The sequence below is a fragment of the Oxyura jamaicensis genome, chromosome 13 (genome assembly GCF_011077185.1).
Source record: "Oxyura jamaicensis isolate SHBP4307 breed ruddy duck chromosome 13, BPBGC_Ojam_1.0, whole genome shotgun sequence".
Lineage (NCBI taxonomy): Eukaryota > Metazoa > Chordata > Aves > Anseriformes > Anatidae > Oxyura > Oxyura jamaicensis.
The window spans coordinates 8,895,248-8,909,454 of record NC_048905.1 but is presented as its reverse complement, the minus strand read 5'-3'; the positions used below and the strand labels follow the sequence as shown (position 1 = coordinate 8,909,454).

Sequence of the window (14,207 nt, the reverse complement as noted above, 5' to 3'; positions counted from 1 at the left end):
TGTGCCCTGCCCCCTGCACCAGGACCATGGCACGGACGTCCCAGCGGAGCACAGAACTGCAGCAGAGCTCCTGGCAGCACATCACGATGGGGCACAGAGCCGCGATTATCCCACTGAATGCATCTCCACCACCTATTTACCGCATCTTATCAATTTGCTGTTTGCCTCATTAACCTGGAGACACCAGTGGGGCCAGCACTCATGGCACGAGCCGAGGAGCTCCGCGTTCCCCTGCCGGGCCCGTGGCCGGGCTGTCCATCAGCAGGACAGGCGATAACGCCGTCTGGGCACCCGGGGAGAGCGAGCCCTTCGCCAGCAGCTTTGTATCAACAGCTAACACACTGGCAGGCAGCTTCTTCGTTAACAGGAAACTCGTAAGATAACATCCTAATTGAATCAATTATCGGTGCTGCGGGCTGCCAGGGATCCTAGGGGAGGGAGAATGCGTGCACTCAGCAGTATTCCCAGGAAGCGGAGCATTCAGGAAGGGCTTTGCCCAAGTAAGAGCTGCTAATGCAGACAGCATAACGCCGGAGGGATGGATGGCTGCTGGAGGAGCAGAGCTGCCAGCATGCCCTATCTTTTTCTGGCCCCAGCCAAACCCAGAGAAGTCTCTGCAAAAAAATAAAACAAGCGCCAGGAGCTAATAAGGCACGTCATCGCTTCGCTTATTCTCCACTACAGAGCGGAAAAGTTTCTCACCTTCATATTTTGGTGGGGAAAAAAAAAGATATATTATTTTTCATTTAATTCTGGTGCGGTGGAAAGAAAAACGTGATAGCAAAATGCATTCCCTGAAAGCAATGGAGCGGAAGGGGCACGGGTTGACTCTTGCTGCAAGTGCTCTGCCACTGGTGGGGACTGGGGGATTTGCTCTTGTCGAGCTGCTGTGGCCAGCTGGGAAGCTTAGGATTTCTGCTCCCGAATGCTGCGACTTGTGTGGGTCACCCCACGACTGCTGAAGAGAAAGCCAGTCTTTGCCAGCTCCCCAAGGGGAAGCTGCATGTCACCGAACAGCCAGATACACCAGTACGGGTTGGTGGTGGTGAAACACCCAGGCGAGGAGAGCAAACTCTTCCACTCTTGCACAACACCGGGACATGATGCATGGGCTGCTCTGAGCTGCAGTTGCAGGGAGATGGAAGTTCCCTCTTCTCTTCCTGGCAGGATTTGCTTTGGCTACATGACGGAGGTTCGGAGTAGAGCCATATTTCTCTGCTTTGGTCTCACAAACAAGAGCTGACCTAATCCATGCCTGCACCAGGCGCTGCCATTATGCCCCTGAGCCCAGAAGTTGGCTTTTGACACCACCCAAAGGGGAAAAAAAAAAAAAAGAAAAAAAGAATTCAACAACACAAAAGGCTTCACAATCCGGTTCGGCGTGGGCAGCAGAGTCACAGGAGGCTCTTTGTGAAAGCGACAGCCTCCCACTGAGAGGAGGCAGCCGCTTCCCATGGGGAAAAGACGGGCCTGAGCCAAACCCGCTCTCACCCCGCACTCCGAAATTCCCCTTGGTCCCCATCCCTAGGGAGAGGGGCAGGCAGCAGGCGGGCGAACACCCTGCGCGCCCCGCAGTTCCCATGGAGGCCAGCTCCAGCCAGGGACATTCACACGCAGCCCTCACTCTGACCTCCTTGACTCCCTCAACCAAAATCCCCCCAGACGTGTCTCACTCATCTCGAAAGGGAAGCAGGTCCAGACACTGCCTGTTTTCCCAGCAGCACCCACAGGGCCACTCGGAGACGTGAACCAAAGCCTTTGCAAACGCTCTCCTGTGGATCAAAGCACCCTGGCACCCTGGAGCCAGCTCGCTCAGGGAACATCTGCCAAGCAGACAGTCTGCAGAGAGCAACATCTGGCAGCGGCTCATGGGCAGCTGCTGTTTAGTCTCCTCGCTATGCTCTGAGAGGCACCTTCCCGTCATCTCCACGGACTGCCCGGGAAGAAACAGGAGGTGGAAGCAGGGCAGCCCAGGAGACAGAAGGACCAGCGTGGAGCAAGCTCAGCCCCCAGGCGTTGGTGATGCTGAGCCTGGGGAAGGACTGCTCTGCTGGTGCTGCGCCACCACTGTGACCATTCAAAGCCACCTGTCCTGGAGCACCCAGCTCACTTTGACCACTCAGTGCAAGTTGGGTGTTCAAAGACAGAAATCAGGTGACAAGCAGCATAGGCAAGCAATGTTCTGATGACCACAGCTTCTCTCCCGTCCCTGCTTTTCTGGTGCAGGGGATGAATTGGAGCTCATTTGACGTGTTACTGGGCAGGGTGATCCTGACCTGCTCAGCACTAGGAAATGGCATCACAGAGGCCAGATTGTGAAAATCTGATGGAAAACTTTAAGCATGGCTCAGCAATAGACAAAAAAGAATTAACTGAGGTCAGAGAAAAGGGCTCCACAAATTGGCAGCAGCTGCCACTGCAAGAGAAATTTCCTATGAAATCACAGGAAATGTTAGACAGAGAGATGTCAGTGAATAGCTGCCTCGCATGGAAAGGGAAGTGGGCACGGGGCAGGAAGCACCCCCGGCCACGTCCTGCCCCAGGCAGCTCCCCAAAAGCAGCGACCGCCAGCTGCGCACCTCCCCAGCCCTCCTGTTCCTGTCCTCCACGTGGGTTCAGGGAACCAAGCACAACGTGAGGTCTCCAAGAGCAACCAGGCAAAATGCTTCTGTTGTCCAGAACCGGAGATGTTTCCAGCCAGAGCACACGCTGGTTCTCTGAGCAGAAACCTTGCCAGCACTTGCTTGACACACTCATCAGCTCGAGCAAGCGAGAGCCAGCAGACTGGGCACTGCACCGTCACTGGGCATTCCCAGCAAAGGAAAGCCTGGACCAAGCATCTAACCCCTAAAAGCCTTTATTTGACCTCAGTGTACTGAGTTTCATATTTCATCATCTGGCCTTGAAACTTAAAACCCCAGAAATCGCTAACAGATTACCCAGGTTAGTCATTCATGGTGAGAGGCTGGGAGTTTCTAATCTCCGACGTCACCATCACAGCCCCACTGCAGCAGATGAGCCGAAGACAAAGTCATGGAGGGAGAACGAGGAATACCCTTGTCTCCAGATACAGCACGCTGGTCAAGTCTGGCCCTGCTTCCTGTAGTGTTTTATTTTTATTTTTTTTTTAATTTTTTGCTAATGCATTTCCAAAAGCACTGAAAACTCACGTCTGAAGACGTTAAAAGTCTACGCACTTTCACAAGCAATGAGTAGCTCTGGGTGTCCGTTCTGAGGCACCCAGAAAGGAACCTTTGCAAAGCCCAGCTCTAGTAAGACATCAGGTGAGACACATCAGGTGAGACACCCCAGAATGGTGGGATCCAGAACCACCACCCATTCTTGGATGGCTCAACCTATTCCTGAAAAGCACTGCTTGTTTCCCCTTCTATCAAGGATATATTTGGGAAAGACTACACTGCTCTAAAAATAAAAATAATGAAAAATAAAACCTCGCAGTTGGACAGGAGCACAGTGCCTCTGCCCCCAGTGATCTCCATTAACACAGCCTCCTCACCACGTTAGCCCCCCTGTCTGCTTTTTGGGACATAAAAACGTATAGCTTTGGGGATAGTGAACCAGTAGGCAGGCCCCAGACCATACCAAAGAGCACTGAAAGCTGCAGCTCTCCACGTCCACCCCAGGAGCAGAGCATTAACACCAAACAATCAATAAGCATCCACAACTCACCAGGGTGGCCCAAGCCATGGGAAATGACTCTTGCCAGGAGACGTGCTTGGGAACTGAGCGATACCTGGGGGTGATGCTGGTCTGCGCCGCTTCCTCTTCCCCTTCCTCGCCATGGGAACTTCCCCACTCCAGCACACCCGGCGCTGCGTCAGCCCTGCAAGGAGCCTCGACACGGGAGCAGGAAAGAGCTGAGTCACCTGCCTCAGCCCAAAGACCACGGGGCAACCACCAAAACCATTGCCTGAGCTGTCCCGGCGGCAGCGGTCGCAGGGAAGACTGCAGAGACAGTTTGCTTTCTACCCACGTCCTGCTCTGGGATGCTTGAGGGGAGATCTGCCTGGAAGACCACGAGGTCATGAGACTGGGTTTCTGCTGTGGAAGTGGAAACACCGGTGGAGAAATACCAACACATTTACCCAATTTTGTGTGTTGAGAAGCTGAGGCACAGCAAGGGGAAGGGAGCTGAGGCCAAAGGCTCCAGGCAGGTCTCGTTTCACATCAAATATCGTGCTTCTTGTGCTTCACACCAAGACATAACCTCCAGCCAAACATTTCAACCAGCCACCAAGCAGAGGCTCGACGTGCGTGCCACCCCACTCCAGGCCACGTGCTTGCCAAAACCTCTGGATGACTTCTCACTAGCTTCTTCCCCAAATAGCTCACGATTCAATTTCTGTTCAACCCCTCCCTTCTCAAAAATCTTCCCCACTCCAGCAAACGAAGAAAAGCAGACTGGTGTGCATTCCTTCCGTGAAATTAATGTAAAGTTTTAAATCTGCAGCAGGCCCGAACGTGACGAGACAAAGGAGGCGGCACTCGAGCTACAGGCAGCACCGCAAAAGCTGCAGTCCTACCACTCGGGAGAGCATTGCTGGTCAGAAACAGGAGCCTCATGACCTTCCTCTTGCATCAGACTTCTTCCTAACCAGCTATTTTCCCTGCTGTTCCTTCTCTAAACACATACCCCATTTTCCAGCTGAGCAAGCACAGTCAGCAGAATGGCCTGTGTGGAGGTTTTTTTCTCTCCATTCAAGGGAAGATTTCATCCTGCTCAGGTTCATGGGGGTGCCGGTCACCAGCAGCTCCATAGGAACCAGGACAATTACAGAAGTGGAACAGAAACACGAGATAAGGCAAACCTTTGAGGTCTGTCAGCCCCAAAACTGGCTTTCCATATAAAACACATGCCGTCTTAGCGTGATCTTGCTTCTTTCCTCCCTCTCCTCTTTCCACCAGCAGCATCTCTCCGGGGAGCATCCGAGCACCAGGCTGGGTGGCCAGGAGCACCACAAGCTGCCCTTGTATTCCTCTGTTTACAGAAAGGGTGGGATTTAGAGGTGCCAAGTTCAGCAGTGCCCAAAGCCTGAGCACGGCAGGAAGCCTCCACAGCCAGCGCACACACATGCACTCTGGGGCTTCAGAGCTCTACTGAGTGCAGACAGCCCTTGCCAGAGGACCGGAGCTCGCCAAGAAATTCTGCTTATTGCAAAACCAGAGCACTGCTGTTAAAGGATATCTGATGGGGGAGACCGGCCTCGCAGCTTACTGGGGAGTTAATGCACTTAGCAGGGCAGCGCTGTGCTGGTGCGGTGCAATGGAGCTGGGATCTCGGGGAGCCTTTAGGAACAAAGCAAGATGCACTGCCTCTGTGGGGGGACAAGGAGAGCACCCTCCTGACCTGGGATGCTCATTGTTTCCCAGGACACCGAAGCCAGAGAGCACAAAGCCCTGCAGCAGGTCAAGAGCAGCCCGCAGAGCAGCCGCCCCGATGCTTTCTGCTCATGAGAATGCAGGTTTCAAACACACACAATTCAACCCAAACCACAAAGCTGGAACCGCATCTGCTTTTTTAGGACCCAGCAGGGATAGAGGGAGAGAGAGCAATGCCAAGAACTGTAAGCACAACTAAACCCCTGAGGAACATGAACCCTTAACAGCACCCAAACCCTGGGGGATGTTAGAGCTCTTCTCTAAGCATAATCTTACCGTAGAGATATTAAAAGAGAAAGCCTGAAAAGCCTCTGGTCAAATCCATGGGCTGATAAACAAACAAACAAAAAACACTGAAAAACAGGGCTTTGGGGCTTAAAGAAGGCACCTGCTGGCAGGTGGAAAGCAGCCGCCTGCGATGCAGAAACCTTGGAGCTTCCCAGGACGCCCCAGCAGGACTTTTCTTTTTCCTGGAGGTAGCCAGAGGGGGAGATGAGGGGAGCTGGAAAACGATGACTTGCCACAAGGAGAGATCAGCAGATGGGTATCCATTTTAATTAACTTTTCAATTTCAATGGTAAAACCTAGCCACTACGATAAGAAGGAATTTACATGTTAAGTGACTCATCAATAAGAAAGTTCTTTCTAAAAATTAATAATTAAGAGCAAGAATTATTGATAGTAATTATTAATTAATTTTTAAATTAAAAATGAGGGAACATTTTACATGTACTGAACTGAGTTTCTTTCTTCGCTAAAACTTCAGCATTAACTTTCCTCCCAGCACAGGACAAGGAAACTCGATCATTTTGCAGAGCTGCCTGGCTTCCCAGCCTGCTTGGCACGCTGTGTGGCCCAACACAAAGACTGCTTCAGGGGCCGTTCCAGCAGTCATTTTCATCATGTACTCATGCTGTTAAAAAAATACAGGATTGCAACTTTGTTTGATGAGATTGGGTGAGAACTCCAAGATTTTGTGTCTCCACCATGGGTGCTGATAGTTTCTACTTCCCAGTTTTTCCTGGGGCAGGAGAGCGGTGGTGCCCGATACCAGCAGCAGCTCTGCAGACACAGCTTTTCAGAGAGGCAGGCAGACCCACAACACAACCTAAGCTTTATGGAAAGTAATATTTCCCTCATTTTTCAGCAGTATCTTTCCCTAGAAACACTCCCAGAAAAATGCCAGCTGCACTCTGTGAGGCTGAAAGCCCCCCAGACACCAGTTCAGGTGACCCTGCAGTGCCCAGGACAAGCTGTTCAGATACCTGCGAGCGCAGTTGCACAATACAGCTGAAACAAATGAATTTCTGCCTGCAGCAAGATACAGGGATGGGTCTCACCTCCACCTTCCTCTTCCTCATTCCTGGCCCTCCTGGAGCCACCCTGAGCCCACAGGAATGTTCCTCCACCTCCAAGTGATGCTGCACTGCTAACGGGGACCTATTGGCCTTCAGGAGCATCGTCTCTGTCACAAAGCTACTCTTTGAGGGAGGCATTTCCCAAAGTCTGTGATGACAAAATAAGCAGCTACAGACAAAACAAGCAGCTATCTTCTCTCTTTCCAGAAAGGTTAAGTACCTGACCATCGCTGACTGTAAATGAACAGCAAGCTCTGCTTGCAGAGGAAACAGGAGCACAAGGAATTCTTGCACGTATCAGAATACACCTCACTGGGCTAATTTAACACGGTACCAACACTGGATGGAAAAAAAAATAAATATAAATACTATTTCTTGCCCAAACATTAAGCGTTCTATCAAAGACAGTATTAAAACAATAATTTCACCAACTTTAATAGCATCTACCAAACCTAATCTCTAAGATCTAATTTCCACACCGCCAGGTGAAGACAGCCACAACCATCATTTGTTATTCATTCGCTGCTCATTGACTCACCACCATCGCCAAGGCCTCAAGATATGGTCCCTATAAGGCAGCAAGTATTTTAGGATCAGGGAGGTGAAACCCAGACAGGGAAAATGTTGGCTCTCCTCATGCAGACAGCTCACGAGAGAACATTTTTCACATAGTTTGTCACCGACATTGCAATCCTAGATAACATCAGAAGACGGGAAGATGAGCAGAAGGGGTGAGATGCACAGCAGCACACCCAAGCCCCAGTTGCTGGCAGAAAAAAATGAGGAGCGGCCACGGAGGGGATGTGCAGGCTGCTGGAGCCCTTCAGCATCCACCCACTGGCATCACTGCACGTTTTCCCCTCTCCATTTTCTGGTTAATGAGGTTCCCCCTTCCTGCTGCTGGCCAGCTGGAAGGCATGAATCACAGAGGAAGGGCAGATCCTGCACTCCCATCCTTCTCTCCTAATCCATCCAACTGAGCAGCCTGGCTGGCACAGACCTGCCTTCCTTTTTGCTCCCAGCTCCGGCAGGATAAGTGTCACATACCCAGGAAAAGTCTGTGCTGGGTCCCAAAGAGGGGGACAAGGAGCCAGACAAGCCTCAGGGCAGAATGCGTACTGGAGAAGGAAAAAAAAATACACAAGGGAAGTAAAAGGAGAGGAACATCACTTCTCAGATGGAGCAAGAGTGTTGGAAAGGGAGAACAAGCAGTTAAATCTGTCACATCTCCCCAGGCCCACCGGGACCCCACGGAGATCACACCAGAGGTCCACACCTTGTTTTGCAGTGGGACTCTCAGAGCGCTGGGTCCTTTACTGAAAGCATTTTCAGCTGCCAGAGCAGGTCAGGATTTCCAGCACCACATTAGACCTGGGAAAGCCTGATGCGACTGAACAGAAGGCACAGAAAAGAAGTGAGAAATGAGAAGCATGAAAAACCCACCACCCCTTCACCTTCATCACCTCCCTCTGCAAGGCCAGGAAAAGCCCAGACCCATCGCTCTCCATCTCTCCCTTTTTCATTTGCACCTCCCGCTTGCCATAAAGATGTGCAGATACTCCCACTTCCTAGATGCCCACGCTGTGCGCGTGGTGTTTGTTACAGTCAGTACTACATCGTACACACTTCGTGATGTAGATGGTTCCTAGCCATTTCACAAAAAAAAGCACATCCGACCCCTTCGTACTGATCTACTCTCAGCCCTCAGTGTCTCCCAAGCAGCATCAGGCAGTGCTTTTTTATCATACGATAAGCTTCAGACCCAGGGCTGAGACAGAAAGAGGGGTGTAGGTCATCTCCTGTGTTACAAGACAACTTTTAAACACTGCATTACTGAGATCTGCACCAAACAAAGCCACATTGTATTTCCAGAAGGAAAACTTAGCTTGGACGCCAAGGAGCCCAAGCTGCTTTAACCACCCCATGCACCTCCCTCCAGGGGTGACACTCAGCACAGCTCCCCTCTGGATCACACCCACAGAGCGACCCTTAATGTGTGCCACACGTCCCACAGGGCTGGGGAGTAAAGGCTGTGACTGCCACCCCCTCCCTGCCAGATGTCCACGGGAGAAGCTACCGGGGGTGCCAAAGAGGCTGAAGGACGGTGCCACCACTGCAGACCCAGGAGCAAAATAGAACAGCAAAGGCTGGCCATCAGCTTGGAGCATGACAAAATTCGTTAAGAACTGTTACCAGCAAGATGCTCAAGGAAGGTTTCAGCTACAAGAATCAAACCTGCTGAGGATGCCCACTTGCCCCAGGTGTGTGCTGGTCCTGGGGACTTTCATCCAACGCCATCCTTCTGGGAGGACTGGCTGCAGCGTCCCAGGGGCAGGCATGGCTTTCAACAGCTCAGAGCCCTGCTCGGCTGCCAGGTAAAGAATTTAGCAGCTAGTCAGAGTGCCAGCAAGAGCCAATTATAACTCAACTGACCTGCCTTGGCGCTAACATGCACGGGAATGTGCTGGCTGCTGGCTGCCAAATGCTGGAAAGCTATAAATGGGAGACGTTTGGAGAGAAAAGGATTAAGGAGCCAGCTTTTAACCAGGCTGAAGTGCACAGGACTGTACGTATTCTTTATGGAGGGAGAGAGAATGAGTAAGATCTTTGATGTAGCACTGGAAAATTACAGGCTCTTCTACAGAGACAGCAGTATTCCTTACTTGAGAAAATAAACACTTTCCATTAAGTTAGATCACGACAATTCACCTTTTCTATACTTCTGCATGTTGCTTAAGCTCATTATTCTTGGTAAAGTCTGGACACAGAGGAACAAAGGAAAAAGCCTTGCCCGTGCTTTGCAGCAGGAACCTCACCATAGGAAGTTGTGGCTTTTTTCTTGTATTTGGTCACGCAAGTGCCTGTCTTTCATGATCCAGCTGTCTAAGGGAGAGATCCTGTTGATTTATATTTGTGGCTGGCTGCAGTCATTTCACACACAAATGCGCAGAATTTTGCTGAACTCCACAAACCCTGGAAAAAAGAAATTCCCAAAGTGTTGAAATAAGATCCCTATTATGAAATAGCTCTCAAAAGCGCCCTGTTTACAATCCCTGGACACAAAAAGACATCCATCTTCCTAAGCAGCAGTGACCGAGCTGCCTTAGGGCCTTTCCTCCATCAAAGAGGCCGTCAGAAACGCCACCACCAGCCCAGGACAGGCATGAAATACAAGCGGCAAAGTATGCCGTGTTTCCACCTTGTGCTGTTGGGGACAAATTGCTTTGCATTCCTGCCCCGGGCTCTCTACGTCTGGAGAATGAAGATAATGCTCGCTGCCCTGCTGAGAGCTGCAGCCCCTGGCACAGCGGAGGAGGAGGAGGAAGAGGAGCACAAGCGGAGGAAGACCAGCATGGGGTTTGCCGGGTCCGCACCCTGCGCCAGCATGTCTCACAGCGTGGAAGCAAAGCACCAGGCTCATTTTGATTTTTCAAGAGGCCAGCAGCCTGAAATGAGCTGACAAGAACAATTCTCCTCTGTGTGGCACCCAGCATCTTCTGAGCCCATTTTAACGTAACCTTTTGTTTTGAAATGGGCTGAACTACTCAGATACTGACTTTCCCTCCCCATCTTTGCCTCGCTGCTGCACGTGTGTGGCAGGTGAAGAACCCCCTCCAGAATGGCTAATCTGTCTTTCACGTAGAGACAACATGCGCACACCCCTGTTTTTTTGCCAATTTTCTCATAAAAAGTAGGCACCACTTCAGCACTTTTTTTTTTCCCTTACACACAAAGCTGTTGGCCTGAGGGATGCAGGACTCTCTCCAAGATGACATAGCTCCAGGTGGGTCAAGGCTGAAAGTTTCCAGCTAAGAACCTGAAGGATTTGTTAAACATATGGACAGACCAGAGAACTGGGAAACACACTCGATGTGCATGCAGTGGTTGAGAAAGCCAGAGCCATTTTTAAGTATGCTTAAAATTCTCATTTTGTCTGTCTCTGAACTATGCAGCAAGCACATTTACTGCGGACTATGTCACGTCTCCTTCCCTGGGCTCACAATTAAACCTTTGTGAGGAGAAGCAGCCACATGGCATCACCCTCTCTTCCTACAGCCTTCAGCTGGGTGGAAGAGTAGAAGAAAAGTTTCTGACTGCAAGCAGAAAAGTCACGGGTTAACCTGTGCCCAGGGAGGGCACCCCTCTACCATAATTTTAAGTTTAAGGGCTTGCAGCTGCCTGCCAGAGGGGATACTATTGCTTTGGTGGCAAGAAGGCAGGTCACGGCATGAATGGCAAAGCCTGCTCAAAGCGGAGTCTCGGTACTTCCATCGCAGCTCGCTTCCTAATGGTCTGGATCCATTCCTGACTGCAGAGACATCGGTTTTGCTGTCCCCAATGCAAAACTTAACAGGACCAAAAAGAGCCAGGGCAGCTGCAGCTGAAAGGCAAAGTAGGCAGAGACCACGGCACAGGGCCCTGCCTGGGCAGACGCTAGCAAGAGCAGGAAAGATGTTAAAGGGTCGAGTTTGGGTGTAAGGACACATCAGGGGCATGGCAAGACAACAGTGGCTCTTGGTCACATGAGGACTGACTTGAAACAACTACCACCGTGGCTGATGAGCTCATAATTACAAAGTGTGGAAAAAATGGTTCTTTTTTGGGTTTCTATAAAAAAAAAAATATGCAAGTGAGTATCTGTTCTCTAACCAACACCGCCTCTCCAGACAATGGTTTTAAGAGGAGCCTTCCAAAAGGCTTGCTAAACTCCTCCCAAGCAGTGTGTCTGACATGACCCAGCAGAGTGCCGCAGTCACGGGCGGCTCCTCACCTGCAGGCAGTGCTGGGAGCATCTCTGGGGCACACAAAATCCTGACCCTTGATCTTTGTCTACCAGAGACAGCCCTTCACGTATCCGATCACCAGCTTCTGTGCCAACAAAGAAATTTCCAGCATACCTGCCAGCCTCAATTAGCGTCCAGAACACAACTGGCATCCCTGCAAGCATCAATCTTACTGCCTTTATTTCCCAGGAACAGCATCCATCTGCTCCCAATAGCTCACATCTGGCATGCCACGAGTTATGAAAGAGCCTCAATCCCGCTCGAAGGAAATCATTCCTCCAGCCAAGAGGCTCATGCAGAACCCAGCTTAGTATTTGTCGTTACTAATTCACTACAAATCACACAGTTAGTTACCTGGGGTTTCCAGTTTCAGAACTGCAACTTCATGTAGGGTTTGGTTTTGATTTTTGTTTTGTTTTTATCCGTCAGATGTTGATATTATGTAAATTGCTGTGTGATGGAAAACATCACACAGCAGTGGAGAAATACTGAGAATAGAGAATACGGAGAAAAACAAGGAGGGGGAGTAGGAAGCTTAGTATAGAGACCTACATACACAGAGCAGCAAAAGTGCTCTGGAGCATTAACCCAGTGCCCTGATTTCCTCCTGCAATGAACAGCACATAGGAGGAGAGAGGTATTAGCCTGTTCAAGCACTCCCTTCCCAATTTCACTGCCTTGCAAGGTACACCAAACTTTCTCATGAGAAGGACCCCAGAGCAGGTCCTGCATACTTCCCAACCCATGAATCATAACATTTATATTTCCAAACAACTGTAAGGTGAGGAAGCAACCTCTGCCTCGTGCTGGGCACACACTAGTTAAATTCCAGAACGAATGTTGGTCGCTGTCTGGGAGCTGACCACCTCCTGTGCAACCAAGGGGTGGCCTGTGCTGCAGCCAAAAGAAGGAAAGCAAGTAATTAGGCAGAAATAGGTCTTGTCGTGCTTAAAGAAAAGCGGGGTGGTGCTTGGGAAGGCTGCTGCAGCCGTTACCTCCAGAGGGAATAGCAGAGGGTGGCAGCACCCAGCACTGCCCGAGGCCATGGGGTGACTCACTGCACTAATTAGCCAGGGCTGCAAACTAAGATCTTTATTGGTGAGATATTAACTTATTTTATTACTGCAAATCCATTGCTGCTTCTTTCTTTTATCCTACAACCTTACACAGTGATAATCTGAATTTCCATTGTTTTTCCATCATCATGAATCTGGCAAGCCTCAGAAGTGGCACACAGGACCCCTCCTGCAGGGCCCAGCATCTAAGGACACTTCTGCTGCTGGTCCAGAAAAAAAAAGCAGGGGCCTCCTCCTCTCGTCTGCACAAACCAGTGCAGGGGATGGTGACTGAAGAGTCTTTGTGGGAAAGGGATCTTACCCGAGCCAGCAAAGATGCTTGATACACAGCTGGGAAAGCATTAGGGTCCCCAGGGAGCTTACAACCTCTAGCAGCTTCCAACAAGAGAACTCAAAGCCTTAAACAAAAGGGATTATTTGGGGATTTTCAGGATGAATTTCCCAATTGCTTTTCTCTTGCAACACAGGACAATATTAATATACCCACATTTGTGCCAAACTAGGACTTTTGCTCACAGGAGCCAGTCTCTCAGTATCGATGACAGCCAAAGGAAAGAGCTGCAGAAGTTCACAGTAGTCCAACAAAAGCTTGAATGCTCCCGAGGTGATAACAGCACGTACTGCAGGCAATACTGTGACCAGCAAGGTGGCCTTCAGCATTGCTGGGAATACAAGTCCTGAGCAGGCGATACAGATGGAGGCACAGAGCAGTGAGCGCTGAGCGCATCAGGGCCAGAGGGAACATGATTTCAGGAAGGGGGACACAGCCACTCTTGCATGTCTGCATGCAGAGGCAGGGAACAGCACCGGGTTCACTGCAGGCTTCACCCCAGTTCAGCTGATCTGGGGGATCGTGTTTCAAGCACTGTTCCCATCCGGCTGGGGAGGGAAGGACCCAAAATGGCCCTTTTGCCCTCCAGCTGCAGTGGGAGCAGGACAGCCAGCGAAGCTGTCAGTAGCAGGAGTGTGTGTGTTTGACTTGGCCCTACTCCTAAAATAATTGTTTGGCCACAATGGAAGGTGACAAAAGATTCAGCTGCAACCCCACGGGGGAATACCAGGAGAAAATCCCCAGCCACTCATGCAACTGTGCTGGGACTGCTCTGAAATACCAGCATCACATCAGCCCCTGAGGGCAGCCCCCATCTGGTCCCACTGCCCTCACTGACCCCCCCAAGACATCATCTCCCCTCTCCTGCTCGGATCAAACACCTTCCTTGTGCCCCACTGCCTGGGCCTAGCAGAAGGCTCACTGACAGCAAAGGAGGGTGCACCAACCTTCACCCACATGTGGCCAGAGCTGCTGTTGAAAAAACAAAACCCCGCTTGGCTTCTGGCAGGAGCGTGCGAAGTGCAGCCAGAATTGCTGGGAACACAGATACTAAATTAACAAATATCTCTCCCCGAACATGCATGTACCGAGGTTGCTCAGAGCCGTGAGCATGAGCAAGTCTGGATGGATTTTCACTGGATAATCCAAAAGACAGCTTCTTGACACAGGGATCACCTGTGGCTCCAGTTCCCAATTCTTCCTCTAATGTATCAAAAAGATCATCAGAATTGGACACATGAAAACTATTTTCCCCTCT

At 50.6% G+C, this 14,207-nt stretch overlaps 1 protein-coding gene across 7 annotated transcripts in view; it reads right to left on the bottom strand.

Annotated features, from left to right (window-relative positions):
• The window catches only part of SH3PXD2B (SH3 and PX domains 2B), a 71,792-nt gene that overhangs the window by 42,609 nt on the left and 14,976 nt on the right, over positions 1-14,207 (bottom strand). Inside the window, exon 3 of one of the 7 annotated variants that reach the window (XM_035338352.1) lies at positions 5,789-5,984. The exons of the other annotated variants lie outside the window; for them this stretch is intronic. The gene's annotated coding sequence lies outside the window, so the exon portion shown is untranslated. The remainder of the gene's footprint in view (positions 1-5,788; positions 5,985-14,207) is intronic. 7 annotated transcript variants of the gene reach the window in all.